General features: G+C 33.1%; 1 long non-coding RNA gene across 1 annotated transcript in view; it reads right to left on the reverse strand.

The window, feature by feature from the left end:
- LOC109266248 (uncharacterized) overlaps positions 1 to 27,286 on the reverse strand; it is a 60,016-nt gene that overhangs the window by 8,598 nt on the left and 24,132 nt on the right. The window contains exon 2 of the long non-coding RNA XR_008422671.1: positions 25,914 to 25,983. This is a non-coding gene — a long non-coding RNA (uncharacterized LOC109266248). The remainder of the gene's footprint in view (positions 1 to 25,913; positions 25,984 to 27,286) is intronic.

The following is a 27,286-nucleotide window of genomic DNA, read 5'->3' on the forward strand; positions in this document are numbered from 1 at the left end:
CTGCCAGAAATAATGAGGAAGGAGTTCATCTCTGCTGTTCCTTTTTAATTATGCATCTAACCTTCAAAGCAACAACTCATACACAAACATAGTTTCATAAATTATGTTCAAATTAGTATTTTAAAATCAAATTTTTGACTGTGATTTGAAAGTTGGAATTCTGTCCCTTAAAATTACACAACATATGAGAAATTTGTTTTTTTATTTGGTTTCCTTGTTTGATTTCTATAGAAATTTGTCTATACAAATTGGGTAACCAGAAACTTTGAATGAGGAACAGCAGGGTGACATTGTTAAAAGAATTTCAATTTTAGGTTGAATATAACTGTGACAAAATTTGCAACCTTTTTTGGTAAGTCAACACGTGACTGTTTTGTCTCTCTGATTCCATAATAGTTATTTGAACATTATGCCAAAATACTATGTTAAACAAATTAGTAGCTACATGTAGAACAATAAAATTTATGTAAGTAACATTTATTTATACCTCAAATTTTCATTATATTTGTATAAACTAATAATAGAGAAATTATTGGATCCACACCAGAAACAAACCATAGATAAGATAGTGTTATATTCAAAATTTTTTTCTCAGGGCCCCTGGGTGGCTCAGTCAGTTTAGGCATCTGATTTCAACTTAGGTCATGATCTCGTGGTCTGTGTGTTCGGGCCCCACACTGGGCTCTGTGCTGACAGCTTGGAGCCTGGAGCATGCTTCAGATTCTGTGTCCCCCCCCCCCCCTTTGCCCCTCTCCCACTCATGCTCTCTCTCACTCTGTCTCTCAAAAATAAATAAATGTTAAAAAAATTAAAAAAAAAAACAACTCTTTTCTCTATAGTATCAGAGACTAAAGTTAAAAATAAATAAAACTTAAAACTTCAATTATTTCAAACTGTATTAATCAGAATGTTAGTTTTTCTGCCAAAAAAATTAACAAGCTTCAAAAATCTCAATGTCTTAAATCAATAAAGCTTGTATTTTTTTCTTCTTTCATCAATACTATATGTCCAGTGCAAGAGAGTTGGACAATGGTTGGGGACAATGCTCTAAGTACCAACCCATAAATCCAGGTTGACTGGGGTTCAACAATGTGACTGCCATCTTCTGCAACTTGGGAAGAGAGAATACAAAAAACTCCCAACTATTGTTGTATAATCTAGAAATGACTAGAAATGACTCCTACTAATTTTTTTTTTTTTACAGACTATTTTACAGAAATAGTCATTTCTGACTCTCTCAGTCATGGGAATCCACCATGCTGCAAGAAAACATGCTTGCATGCTTAAGAGAAGCATGCTTGGATTCTTTGAAATTAATATCAAATTAAATATACTTCTCACTCCCTCATGTTTAGAAAAAGGATCTACCTGAGACAAAATATGATATCTTAACAAAAATATCTTAAATATGTCATGATAGATTACTGTACATAAAAGATTACTGAGAATCTGGATACCCATAAGCATTAATTACATATGCCAAATTACTAAGAACTATAATTAAATTATCAAATTTTAAAGTGGAAACTATAAATATCACATCGTTACTATAATAAACTAAAACAATTTGTTCAAGTTGTATGCCTTGAAGCGTTCTTGTATAATAAACTGATTTTATTTACTGTCCACAGATTTCTTTCAAAGAGGTTCTGTTGGAACAAGTAGATATTAACACAACTACCTTGAATTTATGCAAGGTCTTATGTCAAGAAGCCACAAAACATTTATTCAGTTTATTATTCAGATTTGGTTGAGTAATGCATGTACTCACATTTTCCTTGGAAACTATTTTTTATAATTTACATTTCTTCATTGATTATCTACTTAAGCACTACAAATGGAGTTTGTTGCAAGATCTGAATACATAATAATGATATAGGTTATAATTGCATATTGCAACTTATAACTATGACTTGATTTTCCAAAGCTTTTGTTTCTCTCTATTCCTGATAGGCTAGGAATAATACACAGAATTAAAAAAAAAAAAAAGGATTCAAAGGTAATGCACTCCAAATCAGCAACAACTGTCATTTCTGATTGGGAGGATTAAGGTATTTATTCCTCTTGGAGACATTTTTCTGTACTTGCTTCTGTCTCACTTTTTATCATTCTTTCCCATAATAAAGTTGGTAACCATAACATATAGTTTAAAATTAAGCCAAATGTAAAGTCATCAAAATTTCTAAGTTAAAAAAATTTTTTTTCTGTAAACATTATGTTTGAATGCACTAGACCATTTATTAATTGTACAAATGACTGCAAATTATAATTTTCCACCTCATGATTATGTCCCCTAAAATATATTGATAAATATGCTAGTTATCCAACAGTATCTATTTTTTTCTTCCAAAGAGAAAATTCTTTTCAGGATATAGGATCTCCCAAAATGAAGACTATATTTCTTAACTTTTCCCTCCTTTGTATTTTAGTATGTGGCTGAGCTCTAACAAATGAAATCTGTCATGTATTTCTGGATATCTCTGGTTTATTTCCTTTTGCTTTTTCCTAATCCATTTCTTCCTACCCTTCCTTTTCAACCTTAACCACCCCACCCCACCATCCTACCCCTCACCATAGAATAGTCAGTTGGAATGAGCCTGAGTCTATGAGGACTTGATGGAATAGAACCATCATATATATTCTTCAGTTATGAAAGAAATAAGCATCTGTTTTAAGCCACTGCTACTTTTAGTTTTCTGTAAATTTTATCCACACAAAATCTTAATTTGATATATAATACCTCAAAAAACTATTGTGGAAATTAAATAATATTTCTTGTTCATTAGCATGTGCCTCTTATTTAGTAAATGTTTAGCTAAATGTTTCCTCTTTTTAAAAATGTAAATCCAAGTTAGTTAACATATAGTGTAACAATGATTTTAGGAATAGAATTTAGTGATTCATCACATACCTATAATACCCAGTGCTTATCCCAACAATTACCCTCCTTAAGGCCCATCCTCCCACCCAACACCCTGCCAACAGCCCTGTTTGTTCTCTGTATTTAAGAGTCTCTTATGGTTTGGCTCTCTCTCTCTGTTTTTATCTTATTTTATTTTTCTTCCCTTCCCCTATGTTCATATGTTTTGTCTCTTAAATTAAACATATGAATGAAATTATATGATATTTATCTTTCTCCGACTTCTTTTGCTTAACAAAATACACTCTAGTTACATCCACGTTGTTGCAAAAGACAAACTATCATTCTTTTTAATATATATTAATTTTAATATAGATATATAATATATTAGATATAATATATTTTATATATTATATTTAATACAATATTTTTAATATATTGGATATAATATATATTATTAGATATAATTAGATTTAGATTAGATTTAATATGTATTATATATATGTGTGTGTGTGTATGTGTGTGTGTGTATATATATATATATATATATATATATCACATCTTCTTTAACCATTCATCAGATGATGGACATTTGGGCTCTTTCCATACTTTGGCTATTGTTGATAGTTCTGCTATAAACATTGGAGTGCACGTGCCCTTTTGAATAGCATTTTTGTATCCTTTGGATAAATACCTAATAGTGCAATTGCTGGGTTGTAGGGTAGTTCTATTTTTAATTTTTTGAGGCCCTCCATAGTATTTTCTAGAGAGGCTGCTCCAGTTTGCATTCCCACCAGCAGTGCAAAAGTGTTCCTCTTTGGGGCGCCTGGGTGGCTCAGTCGGTTAAGCGTCCAACTTCAGCTCAGGTCATGATCTCGCGGTCTGTGAGTTCGAGCCCCGCGTCAGGCTCTGGGCTGACAGCTCAGAGCCTGGAGCCTGTTTCAGATTCTGTATCTCCCTCTCTCTCTGACCCTCCCCCGTTCATGCTCTGTCTCTCCCTGTCTCAAAAATAAATAAACATTAAAAAAAATTTTAAAAAAATTAAAAAAAAAAGGGTTCCTCTTTCCCTGCATTCTCGTCAACATCTGTTGTTGCCTGACTTGTTAATTTTAGCCACTCTGACAGGTGTGAGGTGACATCTCACTGTAGTTATTATTTGTATTTTCCTGATGGTGAGTGATGTTGAACATATTTTCATGTGTCTGTTAGCCATCTGGATGTCTTTTTTGGAAAAGTGTCTATTCATGTCTTTTGCCCATTTCTTCACTGGATTATTTGTTTTTTAGGTGTTGAATTTGGTAAGTTCTTCATATATTTTTGATACTATCCCTTTATCTTATATGTACTTTTAGATTTCTTCTTTAATTTCTTGTTTAACCCATTCATTGGTAGGATGTTCTTTAATCTCCAAATTTTTTCTGGTGGTTGATTTTGAGTTTCATAGTGTTGCAGTCTGAAAATATGCACGGTATGATCTTGATCTTTTGTAATTGTTGGGGGCTGATTTGTGACTCAGTATATGATCTATTCTAGAGAGTGTTCCATATGTACTTAAAAAGAATGTGTATTCTGCTGCTTTAGGATGAAATGTTCTGAATATATCTGTAAGTCCATCCAGTCCAGTGTGTCATTTAAAGTCATTGTTTCCTTGTTTATTTTTGGTTTACATGATCTGTCTATTGCTGTAAGTGTGGTATTGAAGTTCCTCACCATTATAGTATTATTATCAATGAATTTATGTTTGTGATAAACTGATTTATATATTGGGGGGTTCATGTTGGGGGCATAAATATTTACAATTGTTAGATCTTCTTGGTGGATAGGCCCCTTAATTATGATATAATGCCCTTCTTCATCTCATTGCAGTCTTTATTTTTAAATCTAGTTTGATATAAGTATGGCTACTCCAGCTTGTCTCTGATGACCATTAGCATGATAAATGGTTCTCCCTCCCCTTTCTTTCAATCTGCAGGTCTCTTTAGGTCTAAAATGAGTCTCTTGTAAGCAGAATATAGATGGGTCTTATTTTCTTATCCATTCTGATACTCCATGTCTTTTGATTGGAGTCTTTAATACATTTACATTTAAAATAATTATTGAAAGGTGTAAATTTTGTGCCATTGTGTTGCCTGTAGAGTTAGTGTTTCTGGTGATGTTCTCTAGTCCTTTCTATTCTTTGTTGCTTTTGGTCTTTTTTCTTTTGTTTTTGTCTTTTCTTCACTCAAAGGGTCCCCCTTAAAATTTCTTGCAGGCTGGTTTAGTGGTCACAAACTCCTTTAGTTTTTATCTCTCCTACTATATTGAATAACAGCCTTGCTGGATAAAGGATTTCGGGCTGCATAGTTTTCCCATTGAGCATGTTGAATATATCCTGCCAATTTTTTCTGGCCCGCCAAGTTTCTATGGATAGATTAGTATCTGCTGCAAACCTCATCTGTCTTCCCTTGTAGGTTAAGGATGTTTTTCCCTTGCTGCTTTCATAATTCTTTCCTTATCTGCATATTTTGTGAATTTGATTATGATATGGTCATAAACAGTTGATGGTGATGGTCAGTTTTTGTTGAATCTAATGGTAGCATCTGTGCTTCTTGGATTTTGATGTCTGTGTCCTTTCCTAGATTAGGAGTTTTCTGCTATAATGTGGTCACATAAACCTTCTGCCCCTTTTTCTCTCTCTTCATCTTCTGGGACTTCTATGATTTGGATGTTATTCCTTTTTTTTTTTTTTTTTTTTTTTTTCAACGTTTTTTTTTAATTTATTTTTGGGACAGAGAGAGACAGAGCATGAACGGGGGAGGGGCAGAGAGAGAGAGGGAGACACAGAATCGGAAACAGGCTCCAGGCTCCGAGCCATCAGCCCAGAGCCTGACGCGGGGCTCGAACTCACAGACCGCGAGATCGTGACCTGGCTGAAGTCGGCCACTTAACCGACTGCGCCACCCAGGCGCCCCAGATGTTATTCCTTTTTAATAAGTCATTGAGTTCTCTAAGTCTTGTGTTGTGATCTTTTACCTTTGTTTCCCTCTTTTTTTCTGCCTCATTATTCTCCATAACTTTATCTTCTATATTGCTGATTCTCTGCTCTTTGTCCATCCTTGCCATCATGGCATCCATTCGAGATTGCATCTCAGTTATAGCATTTTTTAATTTTGGCCTGGCTAGATTTTATTTATCTCCACAGAAAGGGATTCTCTGATGTTTTCTATGTTTTTTTCAACCCAAGATATTATTCTTATTGTGGTTCTAAATTCTAGTTCACACATCTTACTTATATCTGTGTTGATTAAGTCCCTGGCTGTTATTTCTTCCTGTTCTTTCTTCTGGGGTGAATTCCTTTATTTTGTCATTTTGGAGGAAGAAAAAAGTTAATAGAATAAAACATTAAAATTAAAAAATTAAAAACAAAACAAAAAAACAAATAAAGGATGGTAGATCCTAGGTGTGTTTCAGTCTGCAAGTTGAAAGAAGCTTGATAGAATAGAGAAAAAAGGGGAAGGGGAGAAAAAAAGGTAAGAAAAATTTAAAAATTAAAAAAAATACATAGAGAATAACATAAAATAAAGAAAATGAAATAAAATTAAAAAAATTTTTAAATTAAGTAAAAAAATAAAAATAAAATTTTCTCTTTTTGTATCCAAGAAAAAGAAAATAATTTAATCAAAAACAGAAGCAAAGAAAATGAACAAATAAGTGAACCATCAAACAGAATGAAACCTGCATGAAGTTACATCCAGTTTCTCCTAGAACTGAAACTCTGAAGCATTTTATAGTCTGTACACTAAACAGATGGAGTGACTTGTGCTGGTCTTCTGGGGGATGTGCTTGGAAGGCCCCCAAGTGTCAGACTCTGTGCTTCACAGTTTATAGAGTCCTAGTGGTATTGAAACTCTCTCCTTTCTCCTCATCAATGGTTTAGGGGAACAGATTTCTTGTTCAGTCCTTTGTGAGTGTTTTTACTCTTCTTCTCTCTTCTCTCTGGCTACTTTTGGGTGAGTGCTTTCCTTGCACACTCCTGATGCACGGCACTCTCCCCTTTTCTCTCTTTCTTTCTGTCCTCTCTCCATGAAAATAGCTCCCTACCCTCTCTGGCTTTTCTCTCCTCCAGTGTCCCCCTCCACGCAATGTACCTGCCTAGTTGTGTGGCTCAAGTTATGCAGATTGTTGCATTAATCCTCATATCAATTTCCTAGGTGTTCAAAATGGTTTGGTGCTGATCTAGCTGCATTTCAGGGACAAAACAAGCTGGGGGGTTCCATGCTGCTCGGCCATCTTAACTACTCCCTCTTAATAATTATGTAAGGGATGTCCATTCTCACCATTAATATTTAACATAGTACTGGAACTCTTAGTCTCAGCAATCAGACAACAAAAAGAAATAAAAGGCATCCAAATTGGCAAAGAAGAAGTCAAACTCTCACTATTTATAGACCATCTGATACTCTACATAGAAAACCCAAAAGATTTCACCAAAAATTGCTAGAATTCATGATCAGCAAAGTTGCAAGATATAAAATCAACATACAGTAATCTGTTGTATCTGTATATACTAATAATTAACCAACAGGAAAGGAAATCAAGGAACCTATCCCATTTATAATTGCACCAAAAACAGTGATACCTAGGAATAAACCTAACTAAAGAGATAGAGATTTATACTCTGAAAACTATAGAACACTTATGAAAGAAATTGAAGAGGAGTCAAAGAAATGGAAAAATAGTTATTTAAAAATATTTATTTTTGTGTGCTCAAGCAAAAGAGGTCAATTTGAGGAACAGTTATTGAAAACCTCTCTTTCTAAGCCTTGCAACAAAGAACAGAAAGCTAAGCTTCTGTTCTAAAAAAATAAAATAAAATTTATTGGGAGCAAATACTAAAATAGTTATAAGAAAACAAAAATTTATGCAACTTACCACAATTCAGTTATAAACTAGAAGCTGTTTGGATTAAAAGGAATTTTATTCAATCATTGTTTCCAGACAATGTTTATGTAAATTTAAAAATCTAGAAAAAATTTCATAGGCCAAATATTCATCAGATAGATAGATAGATAGATAGATAGATAGATAGATAGATATATGCTTGATTATAAAACTTGAAATTTGAAAATATTTTCTTCTGACCCTGAATTTTATACCAATAATAAACTGTTAAACTAGCTCTTAACTTTTAAATTCAAATTCTAGCATTAAAGATTCTCCTCCAAGTAAAAGCTACAATAATATATTTAAAGCAAATATTTTTCTTCTGAAAGATTCATTTCAAAGATGAAATTGTTCTTCATATTTATGTCACATATCTGTTTGTAACAATATACCATGTTAATCCCCAAAGTTCAAGATTGCAAATTTTAAATATTTGATGTATTTTCCCATATAATAGGTTTTTCATGGTCATATGTTTTTTGAGTCCCTATTTGCCAATATAAGTCAGAGAATGTAGTTTGAACACTGTTTTTGTTTATATTTAGTATTATGGTCTATTTACAGTAAGTACTTAATATTTATTGTCTTATAGGACCACCAGTTTCTTTAAAAATAAAGGTCAACCAGCCAAATTTTATTCCTAATTAAAATTATCACATTTATGATATTCAGGTCAATGAATATATTTATTCCATTGGAAAGTCAATAAATCTTTTAAGGTAAAAGTTGAAGGCAAACAAAATGATCAGATTAGGTGAGACAGTATCACTCTTTATTAACTTTCAACTAAACATGTTGTAGTTAGTGTTAATTGATAATTTAGACTACTATTTAGCTTTTATATTCAAACTAAAATATCGAAGAGTATTTTCCAAGTAAATACTCCTACTGAAGTTTGGAAGGTAATCTTAAATTTGTGATACTAAATATTTTAAATGATAAAAGTATATAAAATGTGTATTTTGACCTAAAATATATTAAATGTATTTGAGTTTTTGTGGATTTTTTTCTGCTAAGGATAAGTAATAAAAAATTTTCTATGAAACTTATACAAATAAGAAAAATATCGAGTAATCTTAAATCAGTTTATCCCAGTAAGTTTGGTGATTTTTACAAGCAAATTGAATTAGACATTTGTTAATATCCTATTCAACAAAATATTTGAAAGTTTTTTTGAATCTTTCAAGGTAGTCTCAGGTCATATTTAAATGCTGATATGTTTTTTAACAGTCATGGAAAATAGTATTATATCATTTACTTTCAGCATTCTCAGAGACTAAGAAATGCAATTTAAAAGTACATTAACATGCATATTGATTATATATGATTATAATAAAAACTAGCAAATTATATTCATATATATTTTTTCAAGTGCATAGGAAATTGTTATATTAAAATTCAGCAAAATTAAAAATCTACAACCTCTTCAGTTTTGATCCCTTGTACCTCAATTTTCCTATTTTAGGTAGGTTAAAAGACCAATTAAAGGGCTATTTCAATTTTTGCTTGGATTCTATACAGTGGTGTATCAGAGTGAATATAAGTTTCAGCCCTGTTTAGCCAACAACATATGAACTTCTTCTAAAATTTTGAGGTTGTTGAGAATAAAAGTTTTACCTGGCAACATGTCACATTTTGAACTTCCTTGTTAGAATGGAAATAAATAAATAAAAAGGAAAGAGACTACATTTCCAACTGCTTGTGTAAAAATGTATTCAAAACAACAATGGGAAAAGAATAGTGAGATATATAAAAACAAAGATGGCACAAGTGATAAAATATTGGTAACGAGAACATTCCTTCAAATCAAACAGAATAAAGGTATGATTATTAAGTATATTTTAATTTTATGGGCATAATTTACCTCTCCACTTTAAGATTATTTTAAAACTGAATATTTCAAGTCATTAAATAAAAGGAAGAAGGAAGAAAGCCTCATTTACTGGCTCTTATTTTTTGCTATACATATGTTACCCCTTTTTTTCTTCTACAATGTTACATATAAAGAAAATGATGAAGATCTTTCTAACTCTAAAGTCAGGGATAAAAACCACAATTCTGTGCTGTCTTAAACATACTTATGTGTTTGTACAACTCTTTGCAGAGTTTCATTGTGCCAATGATAATCCTTTAAACTAGAAATAGAACATTATTATTACATCCAATTTTTTTTTTTTAACGTTTATTTATTTTTGAGACAGAGAGAGACAGAGCATGAATGGGGGAGGGGCAGAGAGAGAGGGAGACACAGAATCGGAAGCAGGCTCCAGGCTCTGAGCCATCAGCCCAGAGCCCGATGCGGGGCTCAAACTCACGGACCGCGAGATCATGACCTGAGCTGAAGTCGGACGCTTAACCGACTGAGCCACCTAGGTGCCCCACATCCAATTTTTAAAGATAAAACTCCCTCAGGGCTGCTAAATGACTTATCTGAATTTATCTAGGTAAATAGTCTAGGATTTCTGTTGTTGCAATTATATAAAGGTTTTAATCATTTTAAGTTGCATACCACTGCAGGACTTTTGCTCTGTGACTAGTTGCTAGGCAGCTACACTTTAACAGAAAATCATACATAATTAAATTACTGTTTACACAATTAAATGACTATTTTAGAAAATAAGACTAAGAAAATTGTCAAATATCAAAAATATAGAAAAAATTATTAATGGCATTACTAGTCCATCTAAATCAAATTGTCATTAATACTTTGCTATATTACCCCCATTTTTCCATTACTAATTTATTTGTAGTCAAACTACAGCAATATTTTTGCATTTTTTTATTTGTAAATTTTTGTACTGATGTGTAGTTGAAACATAATGTTATATTAGTGTCAGGTGTACAACATAATGATTCAACTCTATATGTTATGCTATGCTCACCACAAGTGTACTTACCATCTATTACTATATGGCACTATTACAATACCATTGACTATATTCCCTATGCTGTAATCTTTATTCTCATGACTTATTCAACCCATAATTGGAAACCTGTATCTTTCCGGGATTTTTTTTAACCACTTAAACCATATTCTTTTCTCCTCTGTGATAGTTTTCTCTTTGAATACATCTTGTTGAAAAGCACACAAATATTCATTTACATACCTTATTTTTATATGTCTTCAAATAAAATGGATGTTAAATATGTTTTTGGTGCAGGGCATTATTTTCATTAACCTCTAATATGTGACAATGTTTTGCATATTTATAATATCATTATTAATAAATGAAATAATAAAAATGATATATTCACATATTTCAAATAAAGTTTTCCTTTGTTATTATATTTCACAAATAATAATAAACTTCATTTCTTACAGATATTGCTACAAATATCTTAGAACACCACAAGTCAACTGTGATATAAGAGACTTTTTACTATTCTCTAATAAAAACTTTAAAAGCTGAACTTTGGAGTATAAACCCTTCAGAGTAATTCTTGATTCTTACCGACATCTATTTGAACTTTTTTATGTCAACTTTCTCTGTTTGTTTTATTTTATATGTTGTCTTAGATAGACTCTCAATGTGTGATGAGAACCTCATTCTCTGTTTGAACTGGAAAGAAAAATGCTTCTCTAGGTAATAAAAGAGATCCACTGGTAAGCTGTGTTTTCTGTGACTGGCTATGGCCAGAGCTTACCAGCTGACTGATGGCCAGGTTTGAATGTATTTCATAGCCTGACTATTAGATCACAGTGGAGGAAGAGATGATAAAATCAGCCTGCTTTCTTAAATGAGGTTGGTATATACTTCAGCTCTGTTTTTTAAAAAAACTTATTCTCTTCCTTCCCTTTAACTTAAACTATGGAAATTAAAAGTCTTTAAAATTAGAGTCAGTTTATATAAGTAACAATATAAAATGAACTGTGCTGTTAGTGCAGAGCCAGATATGGGGCTCAATCTCATAATCATGAAATCATGACCTGAGCCGAAATCAAGAGTCAGATGCTTAACTGACTAACCCATCCATGTGCCCCTGAACCCTTCAGCATTTAGAATCAATTATTATGTGACCGCTTTAATTCTGCTTGTTTATGAACTCATTTTTCAGCAGATCTTTTTCTTTTGGTCTTCCATCATGGCTGTCTTTCTTGATAACCAAGGGTAACTTCTCACAGTCACATCAGCTCACAGAGACTAGATTTACCTATTATATTTCCATTATTTTTTTTACAAAAATAGCATTTTTTTTCTAATTTTTCATATATTACATCTTTTATGCTAAATGAGCTCAAGTATTAAAAAATTTTAAGAATGAATGTTAACATTTCCTGAAATGCTACAATACTAAGATATTTGCAACTAACATGCTGGAAAAACCTTTCATATATTTTTAATGTTTGTGTATGTACATATTTGTAAGTGTGTAAATATTTTAATCTGAAGCAAATCTACTTACAATCTTATAGTAATGTGTACATACGCTTGTATTTATTTTTGTCACTTTGCACTTTACAAAAATGGGATCATTTTTGTACCATGGCATTATGAATGCATTAGGGGTTACATAATATTTCACTAAGTGGATAAACCAGGATTTACTCAAGCATCAGTTAATGAATGGACATTCACTATGTTTCCAGATTTTGCCTCTATCAATAATGCTGCAAAAATCATTGTTTTGTATATATTCTTATGTTTTGGTGTGTACACATCTAGGAAGCAGATTTCATGAGTGTATCTGTTGGATCAAAATATATATATTTATATCAATATATATTAAAAAGCTGTTTTCCAAAATGACTCTAAAATTTGCATTCCTAATAATAATCTATGAGTTTATTAATTTTGTCATGCCACTAAACGTAAAGTATTTTAATTTTATTTATTCCTATCTGCATCCATTCATGCATTTATTTATGCTTTTGGTCAATCTGAGTAGTGGAAAATAATATCCCATCATTTCTTTACTGTGTAATTCCCTGATTACTGGTATATTTGAGCAATTATTCACATATTTACTAGCCATTTTGGTATTTTCTTTATTGAAATGCTTATTTATATGCTTGCCCACTCTTCTATTAGTGTCTTTTCCTAATTAATCTGTAAGCTTTGTTGTAAAGTATAGATGGTATACCTTTATTTCCTATATTACCTGAAAATATTCTAATTTATCATGTTTCTGAATTATTTTACATTGTATTTTCCCAAATAATTTCTAATTGTCACCAAATTTATCTTCCAGAGTTGTATGTACTAGCTAAAATTATCACAACTAAAATATTAAGATGTTTATTTTATACTTATTTAATTACATTTGACAACTGAAACTATTTATCTGAAATTCCAACTTACTTGGGGTTTGTTGTAGAACTGAATTCTTTTTCTTCCCAGTAAATAACCCATTATTATGGCCCTGTTTATAAGTAAATTCACTTTTTTGCTCAGATGAAATGCAACCTTGTCATATATTAAATCGTCATACATAATCAGATAAGATAGTCAACATTTTTCTATATTTTTAATCTATTTTTCTCTTCATAATGTAATACCCTTATATTTTAATTTGGGTAGATTTACTGCAATATAATATCTGGCAAGCTCCTCACATTATTCAACTTTTTCATTGAGTTAGTACATATTATCAGATATATCTCCTTCTGTATAAAATTTAATATTTTATTCAAATGTAAAAGACATTATTGTCATTACATTTGAAATAGAATTAAATTGATCAAATAATAATTTAAGAAATATTCACATTTTTATTTAGTCTTTCTACCTAAGGATATTTATAGAAATCACCTATTTAGAAGTTCTAGATAGAATACAAATGGCACTATGACTGTAGGTGAAGTTCTGAGAATCTGTACTTCCAAATTCTACTGCACATCCCCACATTGGGACAGCTTCTAAAAACCTCCAAGGTCATGGGTAAACTCAGCCCTGATCAATGGGAATCACTATGTTTCAAATATTATATGTCAGGAACTTTCCCAAGATATAAGAAACTATTCCCAAAAAAACTATTAGTGTCAAATGTGATGATGAATGATTCAATGATGACAAAATAAAAATCATCCTTTGTGCTCATAAATAGACAGTTGAGCATGCAAAAAGAGTACTCTGAATGTCTGTAAGTAAATACACATTTCACTGGTAACTCAGAATTTCCATGAGAAAGGGTTCTTGTGTTAAATATATTATGGGGATTATACTAAAGTTACATTAATAGGCTAACAACTGGGTAAAGAGATCTCATTTAAGATTTTTGCCTTATAAAACAAGTCTTTATATTTCCTTCAACACTCCCTTTATCTCTTTTAAAATAAAAAAAATTACAGTAGTTATCCATTAAGCCTTTTTAGCCCTTTGATAATCTAACTTCATAGCCAAATATACTCTTGACAATCTATGACTATTACCTAATGTTATTTGCAAGGTTTTAACAAAAGTTTTCACTTCCTAAGAAAAGGGTGAAAATCTTAAAAACTGACAAGGTTTGTGAAAAGTCTCAATTCCAATCAAGTCCAGATTTTTCTTCATTTTATAATCCACACTATGTGAACTGTTTTTTGTTTCAGAAAATATTATATTAATTCAATTTAAACTTAATTTTGTGCACTTCTTTTGTAGGAAGAGAGCAGATTTCTGGATTAGTGAATGTTTCCTTTTTTATTTAATGTTTGTTTATTTTTGAGAGAGAAAGAGGGACAAAGCATGAGCAGGGAAGGGGCAGAAAGAGAGGGAGTCACAGAATCTGAAGCAGGCTCCAGGCTCTGAGCTGTCAGTACAGAGCCCAGATGTAAGGCTTGAACTAATGAACCAGGAAATCATGACCTGAGCCCAAGTCGGACACCAAATCGAGCCACCCAGGCGCCCCGTGAATGTTTCATTTCATTATGGTTTAATTTTATGTAAATATGGGAATTTGAGAGATATAAAATTTAAAGTCATTATATCTGTAAAAATCAGAAACAGTCCGTCTGTGAGAGATTAGTCTTTGGAGCTAGACTAGGCTTTCGTTAATGCTTCTCTAGTTACAAGCCACTGAACCTTGGACAAATTAGTTATATTTTGTGCTTTCAATTTTCTTACATTGAGGATTAAATGAGTTAACACAGGTAATTGCTTATAAGAATGCCAGTATGTTAGTTATCATTATTTTTTTTTACTTGACTCAACAACTTTGAGTAGTTAGGTAAGAATTGCACTTTCTAACACATGTAGACACAGATGCAATGATTTATATCTATCCAATCAAGAAGCAGTCATGTCCTATTATCAAACCAGGGTTTCTTATTTTCTTATCCAATTCAGTTTCACATGCTGTTGCAGCCAAGTTCTATTTGTATATATGATATATTTAAAATAAAAAAGGAAAAAAAAATCAAGCTCTTGAAGGTGTCAGGTTGAGGGAATGGATATGAGTCTCGGCATCTTAAGGCTTTTTTTTTTTGGCGGGGCGGGGAGGGTATTTTACTCAACCATCATTACTGCAGTGCTTACTCTGTTCCAGGCCCTGTACTATGTTCCGGGAAGAACCAGTAAAGAAGGTTCAGTCTCATTGATAAAATATGAGTTTAGATTAAAGAATCATTAAGGATCACTCTTCCACCTCCTGAATTAGAATAGTTTATGTGTTCCAAGTAAAGCTTTGAATACTTAAAGTGTGGCTATATGTGAAAATTATCTTGTTAATAAATTGATCTTATAAATCAACTTTGTTTCTGAAAATGATTTAGAAATATATGTATATGTATACTTTTATGAAAATGTATATATACACACATATACATAACATGTAAAAGTATATATATAAGTTTATATATTTTCCCTGTAAAACAATTTCCAGAAGACAAGACAGTTCCTAAGTATTATAAGCACATATTAATTAACAAAATTTTATGGATTTGAATGTTGGCTTCATGAGTTAACAGATGTGTGACATTGACCAATTTCTTTAATTTCTTGTGCCTCCATTTTCTTTATCTATAAAATGGGGATAGTAATACTATTTACCTAATCAAAAGGTTATGAAGGTTAAAGAAGTTATTATATACAAAGCACTTAAACATTACCTAGGATATAATAAATGCTTTATAAGTGTTAGCTAACATGTTTTCATTATACTTAAACTAACTTTATTTTTTTAATGCCTATTTATTTATCTTGAGAGAAAGAGATAGAGAATGAGCAGTAGAGGGGCAGAGAGAGAGGGAGACAGAGAATCCCAAACAGGCTCTGCACCATCAGCACAGTGTCCAATGTGAGGCTAGAACTCACGAACCTTTAGATGGCGGCCTGAGCCAAAATCAAGAGTTGGACAGTTAACCGAGACACTCAGATGTCCCTGCTTTCATTGTACTTAAATAAATTTGATCAGTTTACTAATTTCCACCCTGATAAAGGTTGCAACAGGTAAATACAAGCATATCTTTCAGTCTTCTTGATCTAAACAACACTGATCAAGAAGGATCATTTCATGTGCTAAATTCTCACTGTCTACATCTTCTGCCCTCTAGCTTAAAAGATTAACAGGCTCTCACACTTGTGATAAGATTATTCTTTTCCTAGGAAGAATCAAGATTGAGTCCTACATATTTGGAGAAGACCTTGCCTATCCTTATCTCCTATATTTATCTGTAGGAGTCTAGTCTAGTCGCATTCCTATTCACTCATTAATTTTGTCTCAATTTTCTTATTAGTGATATCGATATTCATACAAATGATTCTTCTAACATTTTGATCGTTAGTACTTGAGCTCTCTCATCACATCATATTTTTCCTCTGGCTTTAATTAGCCATTATTTTCTATGGTTATACACTACACTTTAAGTGCCACTAAATCAATGTCTCTATAAGCTCAATATCAAGCGTCTCAACTGCTAACCATTATCTGTCCAGCTTACTCTTTCTGGTACCCTAACTCTAAAATAACTTTCACCTCACTACTAAAGTCTGTTAATCCTCTCATCTTTTCATTATCTTTTACTTCGCTTTATATCTTCCCTTCTCTTTTTCTAGCTTACCTTTCAAAAAACAAACAAACAAACTTTTATAAGCATCATCTTGTATGCCACTTAAGTTTGTCATTTGTTCGTAATCATGGAATAAAATTCCATCCTGATTTAACTCATTCTCCTCTGGTTCTTAACCTGTACCCACAAAATTGAAAATAGTTGGAAAAAACACAACTACTTTGACACATGGTTAAAACCATGACATAAATCTCAAATGAGCCCGTAAAATGCTGCTTGGAAATTGAATTACATTTCTCCAATCCAACCACTTTGTTCATATATTAGAGCATTAACCATTACTTTATACATTCTTTTCAAACGTGAGTCATCTCCTCCTGATCCTCAATCCAAACTTCTTAGGGTTGCTTGGGTGGCTCAGTTGCTTAAGGGGCCAACTTGGGCTCAGGTCATGATCTTACAGTCTGTGGGTTTAAACCCCATGTCAGGCTCTGTGCTGACAGCTCAGAGCCTGGAGTATGCTTCAGATTCTGTCTTCCTCTCTCTCTGCTCCTTCCCCCACTCACACTCTGTCTCTCAAAAGTAAATAAACATTAAATTTTTTGTTTAAATTAAATTTCTTAATGCCTGAGAAAATCAAAGCAATAGGAAAATATAAGGTCCCACTGCTATATCCCTACCACCTTCTCACACCTTTATTCATTTTTCCGAACTCTCTCCTGTCACTCAAATTGAACTGTTCACTGCTACCTAAAGCCAACATTTTCCCTTCACCTTTTCATTCCCTCTTTCACAATGAAACACAACATTCTGGGAATTCTGTCATCTCTACTGCATAATCACATTTTTCATAGGTGTATCAACATGGTGTTATTTTCCAATCTTAAAAATCCATCTCTAGAAATTATCCTTCACTAACTCACTCTCTCTCTGTAGCCCGTTTATATGAACACTTCTTAAATGAGTGCTCTATACCTTTGCTATTCAAATAATGGTCCTTGGACCAGCATCATCAACATTATCTGCAAAATTGTTAGAAGTGCAGAACTCCAGCTAGACCAACTAAATCAGGATCTATGTTTAACAAGATTCCCACGTGATTGGTATGTACATTAAAGTTTGAGAAGCACTGGTTTATACTCCTCTCCAATTTTACTTTTTCCATTCTCAAATCCTTTCCAGTCAAGATTTCACTCTTAGAGCTCCACTGCAATTGCTCTTATCAATGTCACTGATGACATCCTCACTGCTAAATTCAATGGCCAGTTCTCAATCATTATTTTATTTGAAATATCAACAGCATTTTAGAAAATGTGTCACTCTTTCCTCCTTGAAATACCTTCTTCACTTGGCTTCTCTCACAAAGCTTTCATATGTGAATTCTACTTTGTTAAGTCCTCCTCTTCTCTGTAACCTCTTTTAAAGCACTCAGACTCTAGAATGTTCCTTTTTCATTCTCTCCATATTACAGATCTCATGAATTTAAATGTATTTATAATCTGACAACATGCCTCCTCTCATTCTCTGGACTCACATATACAACTGCCTACTCCACCAATCCACTTGGATGTCTAACAGATATCTCTAACTTAAAATGTTTAAATTTGAGTTATGTTATTCCTTCATAAAACTGCTCCATCCACAATCTTGCCATTCTCACTTAATAACAACTTCACCTTACAATTATTCGAGACAAATGTCTTTAAGTCAAACTTGACTTTTTTCTTGCTCCTATAATCTGCATCCCATCCATCAGGCTATCATATTGGCTCAACCTTGAAAATATATCCATAATTCAATTGCTCAAATCAATTCCCCCGTTATCATCTTCATTAAACTACCACCACCCCTTGATGGGATTATAGCAATAACCTAGTTGTTCTTCCTCTTTCCAAACCCCTCTCCACCTTACAATTTATTCTCAACAAGCTTCCAAAGTATCCCTTTTAAAATGGAATTTGGACCATGTGCTTGTGTGCTTAAAACTCCCAAAGAGTTCCACTTTTATTCATGGTAAAAGCCATGATCCCCAGAGCACTTCAGTATCTGGCCCTTGTTGTTTCTCTGATTTGTTTCTTACAACTCACCATCTTGCTTACTACACTTTTGTCATACTGGCCTCCCTATGCTATTTGAACAGGTCAGTAATGCTTCCGCTTATAGAGAGGACTTTGCATTTCCTGTGCCATGTGCCTAGAATTCTCTTTCCTTAGATATAACCCTGACTTGCTCACTCACCTACTCCAAGTTCTAAATGGTACCTTTTCAGTGAGACAGAGCTGATCACCTATTTGAAAGTATCTTGCCCAGACCTATTCTTCTCCTTTATGCAGTTTAAATTTTTTTCATATAATTTTCAAATTATAACTATATCAGATAAGTATGATTTCAGTTATTAAGTATGATTTCAGTTATTAATGATTTCAATTATAAGTATAATTTCAGTTATTGCTTTTTTCCTTTATATGGAATACATTTTTTTTTTTACTTTTGGGACCCTTATATATTATTTAAACCTGAAAAATAGTAATGCTCAAATTATTTATTGGATAAATTAATAATAGTCACTATTTATTAATAATGTATCCATTATGAATATATTTTTATTACATGAGGAATGAAAAATTTATGCATTTTATAACATTACCTTGAAAACATATTTAGTAGCAAGAAATATGGTGCCTGAGTAAAATGCTTCTGTATAAATGAACGTATCTTCAGAAAGCCTAGTAAATAAATATCTCAGTGATAAATATCTCTCCATAAGATGTCTCCTGTGTTATTAGAGCCCTGATCACAAATCATGGATTTGAAGTACATATCTATAGCTCAGCTGTGTATTTATTTTAAGGCCAATATTTCTTAATTTTGTCACTAAAAGAGAAAGCTAGCTTCTCCAAGATGATGACTGACAATAAATAAAAACAGATTTCCCAGACCTTGTGAATTGTTTTAACAATTAGGACCTATGGCTATTCATTGACTTAGGTCAAAATTTTCCATAAAAATAATTTTACATGTAATTATATGATATTTGCAAATTGAACCTGGAAAGTTCTTTGACCTGTCTGCACCCAATCCAACAATATCTACTTAGGAGCCCCTCTCTCTTGCTACCTGAGGTTCTATGTACTATAAGTTAATCTTTACTTTTCATCTATCTGTTGATTACTCTCCACCAGCTCAAATATCTATAAGTTCTTCTCACAATTAATGAAAAAAAAGGAAAAAATATTCCACTTAAACCATATTTCTTCTCAGTACTCGTTTACTTTCCAAGCTCCTTACTAAATTGTTTATATTTTTTATTCTTTTTCTTCATATCTCAAAATCATTGTTCAACCTACCACAATCTGCCTTCCATCATTTTGTTACCAATATAGATAGACAGACAGATAGATAGATAGACAGATCTAATTAGTGTCACCAATTAGCTCTACTAAATTTGCACAAAATATTTTTTGGCAATATTGTACAACCACTCAGGAGCAACCGACACTGTTGACAATTCACTCCTCCTAATGCATTCTTTTTTTTTTTTTGGCTTTAATAGGCTCCATCACACTATCCTGTCCCTCATTGACAATCTGGCTGCTGATTCTCTAGTCTGTTTGTCATTCCTCTCCCTTTAAGCTTTCCCTAAGTGCAAGTTTTTTTTTCCTTGAGGACTAATCTTTCAAAATTCACTTTTCTCATGGGCCATTTACTCTGTTAGTTACTCTAAGTATGCTAATGTCAAACAAGACTATGTCTCTTTCAAATATATCATTTGCAAATATCTTCTCCCATTCTGTAGGTTACTTTTTAGTTTTGTTGATTGCTTCCTTCACATGCAGAAGCTTTTTGCACAGCAAAAAGGGACTCCTTTTTGCATCAAGGGACTCCTTGATGAAGTCCCAATAGTTCATTTTTTTTTTGTTTCCCTTGCCTCCAGAGACATGGTCTACTAAGAAGTTGCTATGGCTGATGTCAAAGAGGTTGCTGCCTGTGTTCTTCTCTAGGATTTTGATGGTTTTGAGGGTAAGTATTCAAAATCTAAAAAGAACTTATCGAAATAAACACTTAAAAAATAAAAATAAAAATAATTCAGTGAAGAAATGGGCAGAAGACATGAATAGACATTTTTCCAAAGAAGACATACAGATGGCTAACAAACACACAAAGAGATGCTCAATATCAGTCATTATCAGGGAAATATAAATCAAAGCTACAATGAGATATCACCTCACAACTGTTAGAATGGCTAAAATTAACAACACAGGAAACAACAGGTGTTGGTGAGGATGCAGAGGAAGGGAAACCCTCTTACACTATTGGTGGGATGAAAACTGGTGCAGCTACTCTGGGAAATGGTATAGAGGTTTCTCAAAAAGTTAAAAATAGAACTACCCTATGACCCCAAAATATGGATGCATCCCAATATTTATGGCAGCATAATCAACAATAGCCCAATTATGGAAAGGGCCCAAATATCAACCAACTGATGAATGGATAAAGATGTGATGTCTATATATATGATGGAATATTACCCAGCCATCAAAAAGAATGAAATCCTGCCATTTGCAACAATGTGGATGGAGCTAGAGTATATTATGTTAAGAGACAACTACCATATGATTTCACACATATTTGGAATTTAAGAAACAATAGATAAACAAGGGAGAAGGTGGGGGAAGAACAAAAGAGAGGGAGGCAAACCATAAGAGACTCTTAACTATAGAAAACAAACTGAGTGTTGATGGAGGGGAGGTGAGTGGGGGGGGCAGGCTAAATGAGTGATAGTTATTAAGGAGGATACTTGTGAAAAGCACTGGGTGTTATATGTAAGTGATGAATCACTAAATTCTGCTCCTGAAACCAATATTGCACTATCTGTTAACTAACTAGAATTTAAATAAACCTTGAAACAAACAAACAAAAAAACTAAAAATATTTTCAGACCCAATATGAGTTCCAGCTGTATGTACAATTTTTCTATTGGTTCTTACCACTGAAGTGACTCCAAAATACCACTTTTCAACTTGATCAAAATTAAATTAATTAATTCAACCCCTCACTCCATCTCTGACACCTGAATTCCTTCTAATGTTTCTTATATTTTTATATCTCCAATTGCCAAGAACAGAAACCTAAGAGTCATCTCAGAACTCTCCCTTTACTTAACCCAAAATTAATCAGTTACCAGCCTGACCAATTCTATTTCTTCAACAACTCTAAAATATGTCCCCTGGCACTGCCCTGTTTCAAATAATTATGGACCATTCCAACAATCTCATAACAGTTTTTCCTTGGTCTCTTTGGATTCGCTGTACACACTGTAGGAAGAATAATCTTAAAAGCATTAATATAATCTCTATCCTATTTAACAATTTCAACATCCTTATTCTAAAATAAAAACTGATTAGTAAAATGCAAAATTCTACACCATCTTCCAGCATTGTGTTCCAAATGTGCCTAATTCCTCTCTGGTCTTCCAACTGGCTATTGCATACATCTGTATTTTCACATATACAGTGTTATCTGCCTGGAATGACCCCACCTCTTTGTCCAGCTTTCTTAACTTCTATAATTTTTTTTTAAGATCTTGCTTTATCTTTGACTAGGTTAAGAGCTTCTGCTGTGTATATATATAATCATATATATATATATATATATATATATATATATATATATATATATGTGTGTGTGTGTGTGTGTACATATGTACATATGTTTGTCCATCTATAATCCACTGTTATTATTCTGAAGTGCTGCTGGCATTGTGGGAAGGTGAATGAGATGGAATGTGTTCAGTATAGTCTTCTGATTAAATCTAAGTCTTTCAGGAGGCCTGAGTCTTGGCTATAACTTTCAGAAGTGTTTCTACCATGTATAGCTCCTGTCCTCACTCCTCAGATATTACAGAAAAACTAGACGGTACTAGAATGTGAGGAATGCCCTTCCCCAACTGGAATAAGGGTCTGGCAGAGATTTACCCCTAAAGAATAGGTCTTTGTCAAAGAGAATATTCTGGGCTTAATTCATTAATAACAACTCTTCTCATACCTTTTCCATAAAGGCATGCTATGAAGGTATATTTTTGGATCTTCACTGTGAATCTAGTGAATTCCCAAAAGTGAAACTCATAAGAATTTAGGACTACCCTTAAGATATGGTCCCCAGGATATTCCCACTCTCGAGGGATTCTAGTCCATATTGAGCCTCCAGCAAATGACCAATATTACCATTTTCTGGATCCACTGGCTTTTATACCAGGTAACCAGATATCAGCTGTGATTCTCTAGATTTGCCTGTTTCTCAGTATGTTGTAGGCAATGGTTTGCCCTAAAACCTTAATTCTCTGATGATTCTAGGAAAAATAACTGATTTTCTGTTTGTCCAGCTTTCAAATGTTATAAGGATGAGTTTGACAACTTCCAAATTCTTTACATGTTAAAGAAGAAATCAAAAGTAACACAATTTATCCTTATCCCCTATTACTGCCTGTTTTTTCTATTGAACTGTATGTGTTGGAGAATAGTCATGTTATCTTTCTTCTTTACTCAGTGAGCAGTTCATGCCTTAGAACATGCTGAAGAAAATAGCTATTTGTTGAATGTATTTGTAGAATGCATTAATTAATGAATAATGAACACTTCAAAAAGAGACTTTACTTTTATAAAAAATAAATTTTTAAAGGAAAAATTCTATTTGAATTCCACATTTTTGACAATTAGATAAGAATCTCAATAAAGTTAAATTAATTCATGGTCTTGTGGAAAAATTGTTTTAAGTCAAAATTTATTATTTTAACTAACAACCTTAGTTAATATAACATTTTAAATGCTATTTCTAAATATGCTTGTGTTTTTATTAATAATTTCCAAAAGTCTTTAAGTGATGTATAAATTACTGGGAAAAATATTGTCTTTTTCTGAGCTAGATCTACTAATTTTTCATGATACGAAAGCCCATTAGGTCATAGACTGCTTATTCTTTATCTTACTTTTAACTATTTGTATAAAGTAATACAATGCGTTTCTTTTATACCACACTCTTAGTCTTAAAATGGATTAAATTTTTCCCTCTTAGAAAAAGTTTTTATGGGTTTACAGTTGTCTTTCCAGGATCTTCCTTTCTCTTGCCCAACTGTGAACCTGTCTAGTGTTATTGATGGAAGTGATTGTTTAGCAATAATATTGTATGGGAAACTCCTAAATTCTTGGGGGAGAATATTGGTTTTGAACTCCTGTTTGAAAACCTTGGCTCTGCCTCTGGCTATTTGAGTAAGTTTAACAAATTGTTATTAAACCTGTAAACTTCATTTACCTGCACTTCCTGTTGGAAGGAATAGCATCATTTGCATTATGTTCTGGTTGTAAGTGCAGTATCTGGTGCTGAGGGGATGCTCACTAAAATATAGCATATATCCCTTTCTTCTTCACTGATGGCAGCACATGATGTTTATTTACATCTTAGCTATTTGTGTTTGGAAGAGATGGTTTTCTACTGTGGGAAGGAAAACTGCAGGTTGGCTGAGGGGCACCTGGTTGGCTCAGTGGGTTAAGCACCTGACTTCAGCTCAGGTTTTGGTCTCATGGTTCGTGAGGTCAAGGCTTGTGTGGGGCTGTCAGCTTGGAGCCTGGAGTCTGCTTTGTATTCTGTGTCTCCCTCTCTCTCTGCCCCCCCCGCTTGTGCTTGCTCGCACTCTCTCTCTCTCCCTCAAAAATAAATAAACATTAAAAAATATTTTAAAAACTTTAAAGAAAGGTTGTCTGAAAATGTGTAAAATTAATTCTCATCTGGTATCCAGTCCCTATACTCAATCTTATTAAATAATTAATTTGTATCACTAGATACTAGCTCAAGAGATAAAACAACAGAGTCACACAAAAGCTTAATGATTAAACAAAATTCTAATTTGTCGTAAGAAACCTAAATATTACCCCAGAACTATTGAAAAGCATACATTGATGGGAGGCAAAAGCAATTACTGAGCTAACAGTCAAGAAAAATGAGTAGCTTATGCATTTTTATGTCTCCATTTTAACTAAGAATTTGAAAATAACTTTCTAGGTGTTCTGGCCCTTTGGTCGGAGCTTGGGTAAACCTCTTAATGCCTTTTTTTTTTTTTGACACTGTGCTAACTAGCTACCTTCTGAAATTAATTTTATTTTTCAAATAATATTCGCTAGAGTCAAAAAGTTTATCATTTTTAAGTTCATTAAGTTCATTGTAGTACTGAGGAAATATCAAAGCTACATTTCAAATAGTCATTGTAAAGTCAGCTATATGTCCAAAAGAGAAATTTCTTTCACTATATATTGTTTAAGATAATTTCACAATCAGTGAAAATCTAACCTCCAAAACCCTCCACAAAAGCCATAGGCACACTATATATTCATTGATTATGCATACCACAAGTATTAATTTAAGAAATTGGCTGCTGTGAGACATGCTAGGGCCAATAACGTAGGTAACAACCATTGGCTCTTGTTTTAGAAAGGTTTTTTTAGAACTCATTCAGCTTTAGAATTCATTATGCATTAATACAAAATTATATGTTAGGCATTGTTTCTCTGTATATATTTCAAATGTGTTGTTTTGTTCCCTTGCCCTGTATTTATTCCTCAGTCCTCTCGCTTTCCGGTTCCATCCAATTGGTAACCTCATAATTATCCGTAAAACCAATCTCCACTCTCCAGCTCCACTGCTCCTGCCTTAATTTAGTCTTACATTGATTCTTCCTAAGGACAATTTTAATGTCATCCTAATTAAAGTATTTCTTTCATATTGTTCTAGTAATTTTTCACATAATATTAGAATCATCATTATGAAACCCAAAAACCTCCATTCCTTATTTCAAATTACCTTTTGGCTGATTTTTCAGTTCCCAGAATAAGGAATGCATTTCAGAATCACATAATATTTTTCTTCCTACTGTTTTACCACTTTAATATGAAACAGTTTAAGGTCCAGTTCAGATCTCACTTCTGAATATGAGCCTTCTCTAATTCCCAGGAAGATTCTTTCTACCATCATGTAATATACTGGTTTGACTGACCTTGATCACATCACTTAATCTCTATAACTTGTAGGATATATGAAATAGATGTAAATATGTTATAAAATTGTCTGGAACTTAGTATGAACTATATAATACTAGCATTATTATTATTATTATTATTATTATTATCATTATCTTTTTTATCTTTATTCTCACACAGTTCTGTTGGCATGTCTTTTCCATTAAGCTGTAATATTCCTAAGGTCAGGAATAACTTATCCTTTTGATCTGTAAAACCAATCACAACACCGGCATTCAGTAGGTGTCCATAAATATATGAAAATGAATAAAGCAAAAGAACTAATAAGTCAATATTAACTAACAAGAAGTTATGCAGGGAGAGAGTGGTGAAATGTGGGATTTCACTCTGAATAAGGTGACATAGCAGTGACTCTGTGCCATACTTCAAGATGTGGAGAAGTTGCTAAATGAAGCATTCCCTTGGTGGGAAAAGAATTAAAAGTTTGATAATGGTTATTACATAGAAATTGGCATCCTCAGTAGAAAACAAAGAGACAGAGAAAGAGAGACAGAGAGAGAATTATTGTATTTGGTATCTGTTAACCTCTTGGTGTGTGATAATAGACCTCAAAATTTATCATTTTAAAACATTCAAAATGTATTTTTCTTAATGATTCTGTAGGATGACTGGACTCAGCTACACAGTTCTCTTCCATGTTATGTTTGCTGAAATCATTCTTATGAAACCACTTGAAAAATGCTGGGGCTGTAATATTTAAAAGACTTCATTCTTAGGTCTGGCCCAGTTTGGAGTGGCTAGAATATCTGGAATCTGGCTGGTTTATTCTCTCTCTCATTCTCTTTGTCTGTCTCTCCCCTTGGCGTCCCATTATTCATTAGTCTAACCCAAGCTTCTTTACATGGTGCCCAGATCCCAAGAGGGTGAAATCTATAAGACCTCTAAAGACCTTGGTATAAAAGTCACAAAGGAGGGGCACATGGGTGGCTCAGTCTGTTGAGTTTCCAACTTTGGATTTTGGGTCATGTCATATCATGGTTCATGGGCTTCAGCCCCTCATTGGGCTCTGCACTGACAGCGCAGAGCCTGCTTGGGATGCTCTCTGCCCCTCCCCGACATGTGCAGGTGCAATCTCTCTTTCTCTCTCAAAATGAATAAACGTTTTTAAAAAATGTAAAATGAGGGGCGCCTGGGTGGCTCAGTCGGTAAAGTGTCTGACTCTTGGTTTCAGCTCAGGTCATGATCTCACAGTTCCAGCCCCTCATTGGGTTCTAAGCTGACAGTGCAGAACCTGCATGGGATTTTTGCCCTCCCTTTCTCTCTGTGCCTCCTATGCGCTCTCTCTCTTTCTCTCTCTCTCTCTAGATCAATAAATAAACTTAAATTTTTTCTAAAAAAAGTAAAATTAAAAATTAAAACTAAAAAAGTCACACAGGATAACTTCCACCGCATTTTATTGGCCAAAACAAAGTCCAAGGACCAGCACGGTTTCACAGGAAGAGATCTATCCTCCACCTATTCATGGAGGAATAGATAAGGATAGGAAGTATT

The sequence above is a fragment of the Panthera pardus genome, unplaced genomic scaffold (assembly GCF_024362965.1).
Source record: "Panthera pardus isolate Hobbes unplaced genomic scaffold, ASM2436296v1 HiC_scaffold_16, whole genome shotgun sequence".
Taxonomy (NCBI): Eukaryota; Metazoa; Chordata; class Mammalia; order Carnivora; family Felidae; genus Panthera; species Panthera pardus.